The sequence below is a fragment of the Sardina pilchardus genome, chromosome 21 (assembly GCF_963854185.1).
Source record: "Sardina pilchardus chromosome 21, fSarPil1.1, whole genome shotgun sequence".
NCBI lineage: Eukaryota > Metazoa > Chordata > Actinopteri > Clupeiformes > Clupeidae > Sardina > Sardina pilchardus.
The window spans coordinates 8,904,361-8,916,468 of NC_085014.1; the positions used below are offsets into that span (position 1 = coordinate 8,904,361).

The 12,108-nt window shown below is 42.7% G+C and overlaps 1 long non-coding RNA gene across 1 annotated transcript; it reads right to left on the bottom strand.

Moving 5' to 3' along the window:
- Nucleotides 1-10,352: 10,352 nt before the first annotated feature.
- On the bottom strand, nucleotides 10,353-10,668 carry LOC134068381 (uncharacterized). Its single transcript, XR_009936700.1, has 3 exons — nucleotides 10,619-10,668; nucleotides 10,490-10,540; nucleotides 10,353-10,418 (listed from the first exon to the last, which is right to left on the bottom strand). It is a non-coding gene; the product is annotated as an uncharacterized LOC134068381 (long non-coding RNA).
- Nucleotides 10,669-12,108: the final 1,440 nt, after the last annotated feature.

Consider the following 12,108-nt stretch of genomic DNA (forward strand, 5'->3'; position numbering starts at 1 on the left):
TCCTGATTTCCATGAGCGGTACAATGTAGCCTAATCATTGACTGGAATAAAGTTATTAAAGTTATTAAAACAACAAAATTATTGACATGTTTTATCTTATGTATATTGAATTTGTATTTTATGAAAGTGTATTTTTTTCCCATGATTTTGAGATGCACCTTGTAGGATTCTTTAGTGGTTTGCGTTGTGTTTCAGTTTTATGTTCTAATGTCTGAATTGAAGTTGGTCAATAAAGCTTGACGGCTGGATCAGGATCGGCGATTGAATGATGATTTATTGTTAGGTAGTACAATCAGTGGATAACATGACACAGGCTAAGTCTCGAACAGTAAAACCGAACAGAGTCTAACTCCTTGAGGTTGCTATCAAAACGTGGCACATAGTATCTTCGCGAGCGATGCTATGCGGTTGGCTTCTCGATCCGTCTCCGCGAGAAATACAATAAGGAAAGTTAGTTATACTGACATCCTAACATGAATCATACATGTAAACGTGGCAATCAAGTGGAAAAACCCAGCTCTGACCCAGATACAATGGCTCCGGCCCTCGGCCCATGTTATCTGGATGTTCTGGGCTACAAGGCCTTCTCTGACGTAAACATGCCTACTTGGGCACCTAATATCAGAGCTTAGAGCTTATCCCATTCTATGAGTAATATATATGAACACATCAGAATACAGTAAGAATACCCCAGAATTCAACAACCTGCACTTGGTGAATTTTTGCTCTGGTCTATTTAGCAGCTTATGAAGATCTTCGGAGGCACGATAATCATGGGTCATTAGATTAGGATATTGTGACCAATGAACCAAAACATTTTAAAGAGTCTTTTTTTGCCAACATTTAACAATATTGTTTTAAAAAGTTAAATAATCTTGTTATCACCAATAATGATGGTCATCATAGGTTACAGTACTTACCATATGTTGTCCCTGTAAGCATCACCACCAATGCTAGTACGGCTTGTATACTCATGTCTAAAAAGGTAATTTGTCGAAATGTGTTCCTTGAGAAAGAGTGACTATCTCCTGAGCATCTGCCAGAAAACAGATTAGGTCCCGTAGAAGACTTTCTGTTAGAACATTTTGTAAGAACTGTGGAAGAAACACCTAGCCGTTTCGTTCACGTTGCCATGCACCTGTTTGAACAGTAGTCACAGTTTTCTGGGGCCTGAGTTTAACAAGTCACTGTGGTGAGACTTGGTAGAGGTGCAGTGAGTGCATCTTGGCTTTAGAGTAGTTTAGTGTTACTTCCTCTCAGGCCTGTTTCCTGAACATGGACACCATTTTAATCACATTCATTTCTGGTCCCTGATGCTTTGCAGTTTACTACGTAGGCCTATATCTGTCTAGACTAGCTTCGTCAATAGATGTCAGTTGTCACTACTTTGACACATACAGACAGGCCATTAGTTTCACAAATCACATATTTAGAACTTGGAAAGAGAGATGGAAGAGAAATAATATGAAAGATACTTAACAGTGACATTGTCTTCGAGATTATTTGAACTCTTTAATTGAGTTTTTTTTTACAAATAGCGTATGACGCATTGCACAACCTAATGCCACACAGGTTCGGACCTCTCTGAGAAAGACACCCTCCCTGCACTGTTAGAGTGATTATATGTCACACACCCCAGTTATCACAGACAGGCTTTAGTAGAGTAGGTGTGTGTGAGAGTACACAGTATCACTTAGTCAGGCAACACAATAATGGTGACAATGAAAATAACCAAAGGAATACAAAGCACAGAAGACCTGAACCTAAAACAGTTATATCGTTTTCCTCGTTTATATGGTAGGCAACTTACAGTAAGCACAAGTTCTTGAGTTGGAGCTAGACTGTACGCAAGTTATTGTAGCATCTGCTGCATTCTGTAGAGGAATGGAGAGTCCTGGGTAAAAGTGCTCTTTTTATGGGTGAATGAGGCCCCTTGAGCAATACAATGCTCTAAGAATACTGACACATTTGAAGTAGGTTCACTGACCTAGAGCAGAGTGAAAGTATAAACAAATATCTACAGATTTCAGATACATACCGGAGATTCTGAAATGATTAACAGATGTACAGCACATGAACTCAACAGCAGTCATCATAACAGTTTTCAGAAAACGAACTTCATTATGTTCACAAATGCAACACACACAAAGCAGCAGCTCAGAGTCAAGAGCAGAGAAGTAACCACATGTGAAAAAAACTGTGAAAAGCTCCTCTCATTGTCAGATGTTTTATATTGTGCTGTACGATGACAAAGAGCATGGAACTGAGACTGAGTGTACTTCACGCTGGCCTCTCTAGTGTCCAGACTCAACATACACAATCAGGCTCACACACTCCTCCTGCTCCACAGGTGTGCGTTGGTCCTGTAGGTCCACACACCTGTACTCCACCATCTCCGTCTCCTCCCACCACTGCCTCTGCTCTGATTGGCCCTTGCTGTGTGTAGGCTCCAGCTCTCCAGGCTCAGCTAAGAGGAGAGACAGGTGTGAGGGGAGAGAGGAAAGACAAACACATGTACTGTAGATACTCAGTATCAGTCCAATACTGGCCAAAATACCTCGATCAGATTATCTGGAAAAAAAATAATCTTTTCCAATCCATGATGCTAAACCTAAGGAAGGATATTCCATAAAGAGAGATGCCGTGTCACACAAAAAACAACACATTAGCAGCATAATTAGGCGATGTGGAATTCCCTCTGCAGCTCAGGCTGGAAACCTGCACATCTATCTCTCCTGCTTCCTGTCCACGACCTTGCCGGGTCCAATCCTACAGTCTATGGTCCAATCACAAACTGGTTTATCCACCAGGTGCACCCGGATTGTTGGTCTGATTGGTTGAAGGACTATCCAAGCGTACGGAGTCATTTGAACCATGCCCATTGATCACGCCTCTTGCGCAGTAGAAATAAAGCTCCCCAGACTAATGGTGACAGTCAGACTACACAAACAGTACAATGTGAGTGAGACCTGTCAGCAGCACAAACACTGACAAGAGCCGCCATCCAGACGGGGAGACAGAGAGAAGATGAAGTAACCTGTTATGCCAAGTTACAACAACTGCAAGCTCCTCTATGTTCCATATTCCTCCATTTTTACTTGATTATAACGGGGTCAAAAGGAAACATAATTTTGTTCGTATTGTATAAATGCATTGTATTTAAATGTCAAATTGTCTTACCTCTCCAACTGGAGTTCTTTCTTCTTTTGTAGATGTAGTAGACTCCTCCTGGCCCAGCCAAACAGAAAAATAAGACTCCGAGAGATCCTGATATTACAGTTAAGGCTAAAAGAGAAAAACAAAATACTTCAAAGTCATACTACAGTATACAGTATACAGTACACACAAATTGAAACCGATGGCTGCAAGAACAGTACAATACTACAATAATGATAAATATCTCACCCTGTTCATTTGCCACTGTATCATCAGGTTGTAGAGGGCCTGTCACTGGGGAGACTGCCAATGTTGTGGAGGTTATCTCTAAAAAACATGCACACGCGTATAGATAGTGATATTAAACACTCATATGAACGGCAACACTAACAAATGCTGTACAGCTATCTGTAACAAAGAGATTCATAAGCCTATAGCCAGTATGAGTGTTGTTCTCAAAAAGTTATTTACCATTTATGATAAGGTGCACGTAGTTAGTTTCCATCAAAAAGCCATTTGTGTAGAAGACGTCTACTTTAAACATTCCTGAATCAGCCGAGGTTGCAGGATTTATAATCAAGGTCCCATTGTCATGAGAAAACGTCCATCTCTGCTGGTCCAGTTCATTGTAATAGGAAAGTGTTTTCTTTTTAAATTGAAGAATCTTGCGCTCTCTGTCATCTTTCTCTTTTCTATACATAAGAAATTCAAATCGTCTGGGTTGATCTGTGATCAGCGCTAGAAATAGAGGCTGTCCATGAGTCCCATAACATGTACCATTGCCTGTAGAATCACAAATCGACTCCATTCCTGTCCAACAAATGTGAAAAATGATTGATTAAAGGCTTTGCTCACATAAAGATACATGTTTTTACGGCATTATGACCTAATTACACTAATATACTGATTAGCTGAATAATACAGAAGTGTAGATATGAAGTTGAAAGCTTCTAAATCTGGAGACCTATACAGTTTTTTTGTGGAGTTCATCACTGATGGTGATGCTGACGCTGTGAGCTGTGAGAAGTTTAATGAAAACCTAGGCCCTACGGTTCTCGAGATATTCACTGAAAACTGTGTCCGCCAGTCCAGTGGGGAGGCGACGGATCAAAACTAAAAACAATGCCGACATGCTATCCATGTGGGGCTACATGCCCAGTTTGCCCACCAAGTTTAGTGCACCCCGGTCTTTCAGTGTCCCGGGAATCCTTAACAGATCGCTGCGTGGTGGTCTTAATAATCAAGACTAATATAATACAAGAAAAAAGACTTGAAATGTTTCACTTCATGCAAAATGAATCTAGACTTCATGAAAATGTCACCTCTGAAATAAATATCCATGACACTCGATTTTTTTAGAGATGCACCTGTTCTTTCTGAATTCTTGCTCTAGTCTATTAGCAGGTTATGAAGATCATAGAATTAAAAAAAGGTACAATGATCTTGTAATCACCAATGGTGGTCATCGTAGGCTACTTACCATATGTTGTCCCTGCAAGCACCACAACCAATGCTAGTACCGTTTGTGTCCTCATGCCTCAATATATCTGAAATTTGTCAAAACGTGTCTGACAGCCTGAATGAAAAACCTGAAGAAAGAATGACTACAGTATCTCCAAAGCAGCATGCCAGCAGATAGACATGTTGCGGTAGAAGACTTTATGTTAAAACACGTTGTAAGTACTGTGAAAACAACGCCTAGTAGCCTTTCCGCTCACATAGGCATGCAACGGTCTGAACAGTCAGTTTCCTGTGGCCTGAGCCACAAGTCACTGTGGTGAGATTTACTGAAGGTGTAAGAGACTGAAGAGTTCTGTTTATGTATCCTTATCTTTAGACAGCAAGTGTTATCAGGTGTTCTAGAAGTTTTTTTAAAGAATATTTTGGGGCTTTTTTGCCTTTATTTGTATAGGACAGTGAAGGGTGAGACAGGAAGTAAGTGGGAGAGAGAGATGGGGTGGGATCGGGAAATGACCACAGGCCGGACTCGAACCTGGGTCCCCGTGGGCACTCGGACCCGCATGTGGTATGAGCGCTGTAGGCTGTTGTGCCACAGCGCCCCCCATTGAATGTATCTTGTATTCGGTTTATTGCTACTTTCTGCCAGCCCGGTCTCCTAAAGGGCACTGTTTTAATCACATTTATTATACGGCTCTCTAGAATGTTGAGGGAGCTCCCATTCAATTTGAATGGGCCTCTCCAATGTTCTACCGGTCAGTTATTTTTGCATAATGACCACTCCGAAGGTATAATGACCGCTGCCAATGGCAACGGGTTCACTCCGCTAGTTGTTGCGGAAGCCACGAAATGGTAGCCAAGTCATTGCTAAAGACACATTGAGATAAGTTTATTTTCTCATTTTGGCAAGTAGCCGTATAATAAGCGCGATAATGTATAGAACGCCGGTAATTATCGGAAAATAATTCCCTTCAGGACGAAGCAAAACCCCTCCGCTGGGCGTCGGGGTTCAGTTCATCCTGTCGGGCATTATTTTCCGATAATGACTGGCGTTCTATACATTATTCCTTACTTATTTGGTCCATGGTGTGTTACAGTTTACCACGTATATCTCAGATTTTTCCTGCCCCAATGAAACTGTCACGTTTACACAGGAAGGACTCAGGTTCAGATATGACACAGTCAGACTTGGCTCAAAAGAGGTCTTTCATTAACAGTCTAAAAACAGCTTCCACAGTCCTGAGGAAATAGAGCAAAAAACACAGGAAGAAGTCCTCTTGAGAAAAAAATGAAAAACGACCACTGGACTCGCCGGGGGGTCGCAGGGGAAAGCGCAAGACCCAGAGCCATAGAAAGAGAGTTGCGACACTCTTTGATGTTGCCGCATCAAAAGTTCCAAAAAAACCTGTGCTGAATGGCTGAATCGCAGGAGGGTGGGATGTACTTCTGATGCTGGAAGGTGTAATCAATTAACTCATTGACTACTGACCAAGAGATTGGCTGTAAACAGTTCCAAAAGCCCCATAACGAGGAAATAGCCTGGAAAAAGCGCTGCCATTTTTTCCTATGGAGGTCTATGGGAGTGTCGCCATTCTGTTTTATCTACCGCTCTGGCAAGACCCAATCCTTCCTCCGGGCAGCAGGCCAGTCTTCTTTCACTGGCAGCAAAAAAAACAATAGGTAGGCAGATCAGACACAGGTAGGCAGGTGAGAACCAGGGGCCGACAAGGGAAGGGCGGAGACTTTGGATGACAGCAGTACCTTACAGCTCCTACAGAGGGAGACAAACAGACAAGAGTCTGAGAGAAACAGATAATTTTGTTCTTCAACTCACAGAGGTAAAACGTCAAATGTGCACCCGTGAAGTATACAATGGGTGCCTCTCATTTTGGCTTTTATACGTCCTCCCTCGCACCTCTGGCCTCGATCCTCACTGATTTACATAAGAATGATTGGGCGAAAACAATGGGATAGTCTATCCAGTGTTGGTTACATGTCGGCAGTCCGACATCCTGCCAGTCCGACATCCCTTTCGTCCGACATGCCGCTATTCAGACATGGTGTTATTCCGACATGCTGCCAATCCGACACATTTTAGTACCCCCATTCCGACAGTTTACAAATCATATTTTTTTCCCACGTCAATTTAACGGACCCTATGAGCCCGACGGACGCAAAGTGCGTCAAAAAACACACCCATTCTGTTACATTGCTCCGCGATTATTAGTCACAGCAAGATGAGACCTATATTGCATGAAAGAGCTCAGATCCGGGGCTTTCCAACGAGACTAGACACGTGTCTGTACGATCAAGTATGAAAATAAAAATAAAATCATGAATTTAAATGATATCATATTTACAGTCTATTGCTCTGCGTTCACCCACGCAGCCACTGCTCTCGCTTGAATTACTCCGGGACCAGGCATCACACAGACATAACACGCATATCAAATGAAAGAGGAGAAACAGAGCTTTCCATTGATACCAAACACATCGATCCTTTTGTGTTATAGAAACAGACGAAGTGACAAACAAATAAGAATCATATAGCTTCGACTACCGCTTTCGTTTAATTTACTCGTGAAACCGTGGTTATAAAGATACGGCTTGCATGTCAGATAAAAGAGGAGAGCTAGAGCTATCCACAGATACCAAATACAACCTTCTAGGCCATAAAACAGATGAAGTGACAGCAAAATAATAACTTAATTTAGCTCCACTTAGTCGGCGAATAATGAGACAGAGAAGAAAACTTGCCATGTCTAGAACTGCTTTCACTTCCCCGAGTCGTGCACGCAACAGACACTTAACCATATCAAGAAGTCTTCACAATGACATTTTAAATGTGAATCTTTATTATTTTACACAATTGGATATAGCTATGACATTAATAGCCTATTAATGACCTCATGTCGGAATGGCACGTTGTTTGAAAAAAAAGTTAAATACCGCCACTGCGACCATGAAAAAAACAAATGTCGGAGTGGTGGGACTTTTTCCCATAAAGAGACATGCCTCCACTACGACAATTGGACGTCAATGTCGGAGTGCTGGTATGTCGGAATGAACGGCGGTAGCCCCAGTGTTAGTTGTAGATCAGTGGGAACGCCCCTTGAGGATCGAGCATCGAGGATCGCCAAGGTATGTTGAGAAGCACCTATAGTCTTAAGCAAAGGACACTAGCAGAATACTATTGATCATTCAGATCACAGGGATAACAAAGACACACCAGAGCTGTATTATCAGAGCAATAGAAAAATCTTGTTGTCTCTGACTAATGATTGGATTTCTATGAAATTTTCAGGGAAGGTGAGACATGGCCCGAGGAAGAAACGATTACATTTTGGGAGTGATCCATAATTCCATCGTGATTCCGGAGGCGTGTATGTATTAAGCTTAGTGGTGTAATGGCATGGTATGGCCACGTGGTGGCGATCTGTATAGTTTAGGTTCAAATGTATGACAACCTAGGAAGAACAAGGCAGGCGGAGGTTAGCCTGGCACGCCCTCCCAGTGATGTAACATCTTCGGCGTTGCTGTCGCTGGTCTACGCTCTACAGGGGGTCAGGATTTGACAGATTAGCTTCGCCGATTAGCAAAGCACTTCCTCGTCGCCATTTTCCAGAAATACATCATGTCCGGTGCCGTTTTCCCTGCGTTTTCCTCATGCTGATTGGTGGCTGTTCCACTCTCAGCTCATGCACGAGCTTAGTGTGGGCACGAGATCTCGTTCTGTACCTTACGTCAGTCAGTAACCTGGCACTTAATTGGCTAAGTAAAACGGCACTGGAAACAAGCCCCTTGAAACGCCATGTTGAAGCCTGAAAAAATCGTTCAATTTTGGCACTTTTCATTAGCCTTGCATTCCCATTGAAATGAATGGGGACGGGACTTGTTCACTTTCTCCAGTTCTTATAATACCTCCATGACGCTCTACCTAGACAACACATTAGCCAGCCAGCTGACCAAATCCTGATTTGTGCTAACGACGATCAGATGGCGCTGGGGTAACTTAATGAGAGCAGCGACATATTTCCATTATTCCACTGATGTTTTTATTCAATTTCTTGAAATGTATGCTTTGTGTGTGTTACTTCCATATTAGAACTAATAAATGTAGAGGGCTTGAAAGAGCAGCAAGATTATTTTTGGAACATCATCAAGCATTGATAATCGAGTGCTTGATTTTGTACACCTGTGGAAAGGGACCTGATGAAACCCATGAATACGTCTGACACGCAATGACGCGCCTCTTTATGCAGAGGAAGTGATCCCCGTTTTGCGCCCATAGACATGAACTACGACGACATATCTTGCTACGCCTTAAGGATCTTTGGTCTGGTCAACTGCTAATCGGGAAGGATTTCTGAATTCCCCAAATCTGCAGAACTGCCCCCTTTGGTCGAGAACCAATCAACTTTGAGCAGCTCCAACGGCTCTGGGTAGAGGCGTGTTCAAGGCAGAGGAAAGAGTGTTGTTATTGGTTTAAACTCAGCAAACCGCTTTCAGACATCGACCAGTAGCAAATCGAGGCACTTAAAGGAGGCGGGTCAACCAAGCGCTTGGAGAAACCGTGTAGCACAGGCTCTTGGTCAGACTAAAGTCTCGCAGAGCCTTTCAAGTCGATGACAATCAGGCTAGGCGGAGGTAGCTGTGCTCTCTGAGTGCTTTTCTAGTTAAATTATGTGTAGCGCAGATGCTTTTCAAACACCCAACTTCAACTTGACCAAAACCAACCTTGCAGCCTACTTGGTCTTAACCGTTTGGCTTATGAGACACGCCCGTAACGTTAACTCGTCGTAAGCTACTGTCATAGCATTTATGACTGACAACACAACGCCCAATAGTCCATGGGCCAGAGCAGAAGTTGGTTTCACCAAAGGTGGCAAAATCTATCAATGATTTTCATAATCCTCTATGTCTGAGAGATATTGGTATGATAACCTTTTCTAAGTGGTAGCTTAGTTGTATTTTTACTGGCATTTAAACCCATACCCAGTACATGGCAGGAAATATACAGATGGATAATTTACCTTTCTGTGGCAAAGTGGATGGTTTGCTAGATTTTGACACATGTCGACTACGCCATCTGAGGCCCTTCCCCTCAGAATATGAATGGTTAATGGATTTAAACTAGCTACCAGGCAACACAGGTTCGGGGTCACGGAAAACCAGAGAGGCGTGTGTCCAAAAATAAACTCTTTATTACAATTAAGAACATAGGGAGTGAATTCTCTCCAGTGTGGGTTCGCTCAAGTCAGTATATTATTCTCCAGTGTGGATTCGCTAAACAGCAGTAGTACTCTCCAGAGTGAGTTCGCTAAAGTCAGTATGGTTCTCCAGTGTGGATTCGCTAAACAGCAGTAGTACTCTCCAGAGTGAGTTCGCTAAAGTCAGTATGGTGGCTATTCAGGGAATGAGACACTCGTGAATACACAGCACTACAATGCACAGCACTCAGTTGTCACAGCAAACAGTGTAAATCACAATCACTTCACGCTGGCTTATGGTGACAAATTATGACACGCAGTGCAACAAGGTAAGGATAGCCTCCACAACCGAACTGCGTTCGTAGTCACTCGTTAGCACACAGCAGCACACCTGTCGTCACTTCAGTTAGTCAATTAGGGCTGACTTCGTGGTGGCTAAACACAGCCGATTCAACCACGGAATGAAACACAAACACAACACTGAACAAAACAAAACAAGACAAAACAAAACAAGACAAAACAAAACAGCAGCGTTCGTCGGAACTGGGACCAAGACGCCTTGATGTTGCCGCCCCCTGTTACGCCCGAGATCTGCTACACAAAGAACATACGATTAAACCCACACAAGTTTACATATTACTTTAAAAACGTTTAACGTGACCTACCGCTCTGCTGTGGTCGGTCATAAGGCCCATGTTCAGCGACTAACTGCACTCCTAAACCCCAATGTTTGAGTTAGCCCACTGACTGATACAAACGTAGCCAACAACAAACACAATACTTCCATCACCTACCGAGAAGTCGGCGGACACACGGAACCGGCCAGAGGTGAAGCCAATACGGGGAGCGGTGAAGGCTGGAGTCAAGCAAACGATGTAGTTACGACGCTAGCCTTCAACATAAAAGCTAAAACCTTATAGCCGCTCCCACGTACTGATTGGCTCACCTCCAATTTCCCAGAGCCACTCAGAAGGGCATTGCCGAGCTGTCTAAGGGGCGTGGACCTAGTCCTGCTACATTTCCATGAATTACATAGGCTAAAATGTATTCGTCATACACTTTTTCACCTATATAATATAGGATTAGATACAGGCAAAGGACTGAAAGTGGGTGGGTCAAATCCCAACACTTGCTATATCACATCTAGCGAGTATGGGCTTTTAGAAAATATATGGGATAGATAGCTGAACACACTTTGCACAGCTATTTTAGACCCATAACTAAGAGCTGTCCATTGAAAATCAATGCATTTCAATGTAATGTAGAACACATTACAGAACTAAGGTACTGTATAGTGGTAGGGAGGAAGTTGGGAGATGTCTCAATGTACATTATATCTCATCTAGAGTATACAGACTTCTCAGAAAAATATATTTTAGGGTAATTAACCTGTTTTCTTAATGATACCAGAACTATACATATCGGACATGCCATGATATAGTTCAATCCAAAAGAGAATGCATGTAGATCCTGCATAAGTATTAGGCCTACATTTTTCCTGTTTGTCTGGAACTAGATTTATTTTTGAACATTCTACAGTAGGCTACAAATATAACTTTAGAGTTGGAGTTGGTTGGTGTTTGCTAGGCCAGTGTGTGGAAGCAGTTTAGTTAGGTTACAGAACAACAAGATGTTGTATTTGATGTGTACTGGAAGACATCAATTAAAAAATGCTGAGAGGTGCTGTCGTGGCTCAGCAAGTACTGTAGCACTCAGTGGGGCACGATGTTGTGCTGTGGAGAAAACTGTTAAGTAATTCTGAGAGCAAAACAACCTTGATCAAAATTCATTGTGGACCAGTGGAAACAGACAGAGAATCGGGCAAAGCTTCGGAGCAAACAGTTAATTGCAACCTGTGGAGAGACATACTATTGCCTTAGCCAAGAAGCCTGGAATATTGTGGAAGAGCTGAGATGTTCCCATGAGGAGGCAGATACCCGTGTGCTCCTTCATGCTAATCATGCCAGACAAAATGGCTATCAAACCTTACTTACCATAAGTGAGGATACAGATGTCATGATCCTTTGACTTGGAAGCTCCAAGAGGATAAATGCTCTCCTCTCTCAGAAAACGGGCACTCAGAATCAAACACGTTGGCAACTTCCCTTGATTATTACGCCAGATGAGAGTAGCCCCATGGTAAATCAGCCAAGAAAAACGCCAGGTTTCATTTTCAGTTGGTCTCATTGCACTTTCTAACTTGAGAAGAGACATTTTAAATGAGAAAATCACCGGAATTCTTTTAAGCATGATGCTAGCAGGCGAGATGCTAATAGTCTAATCC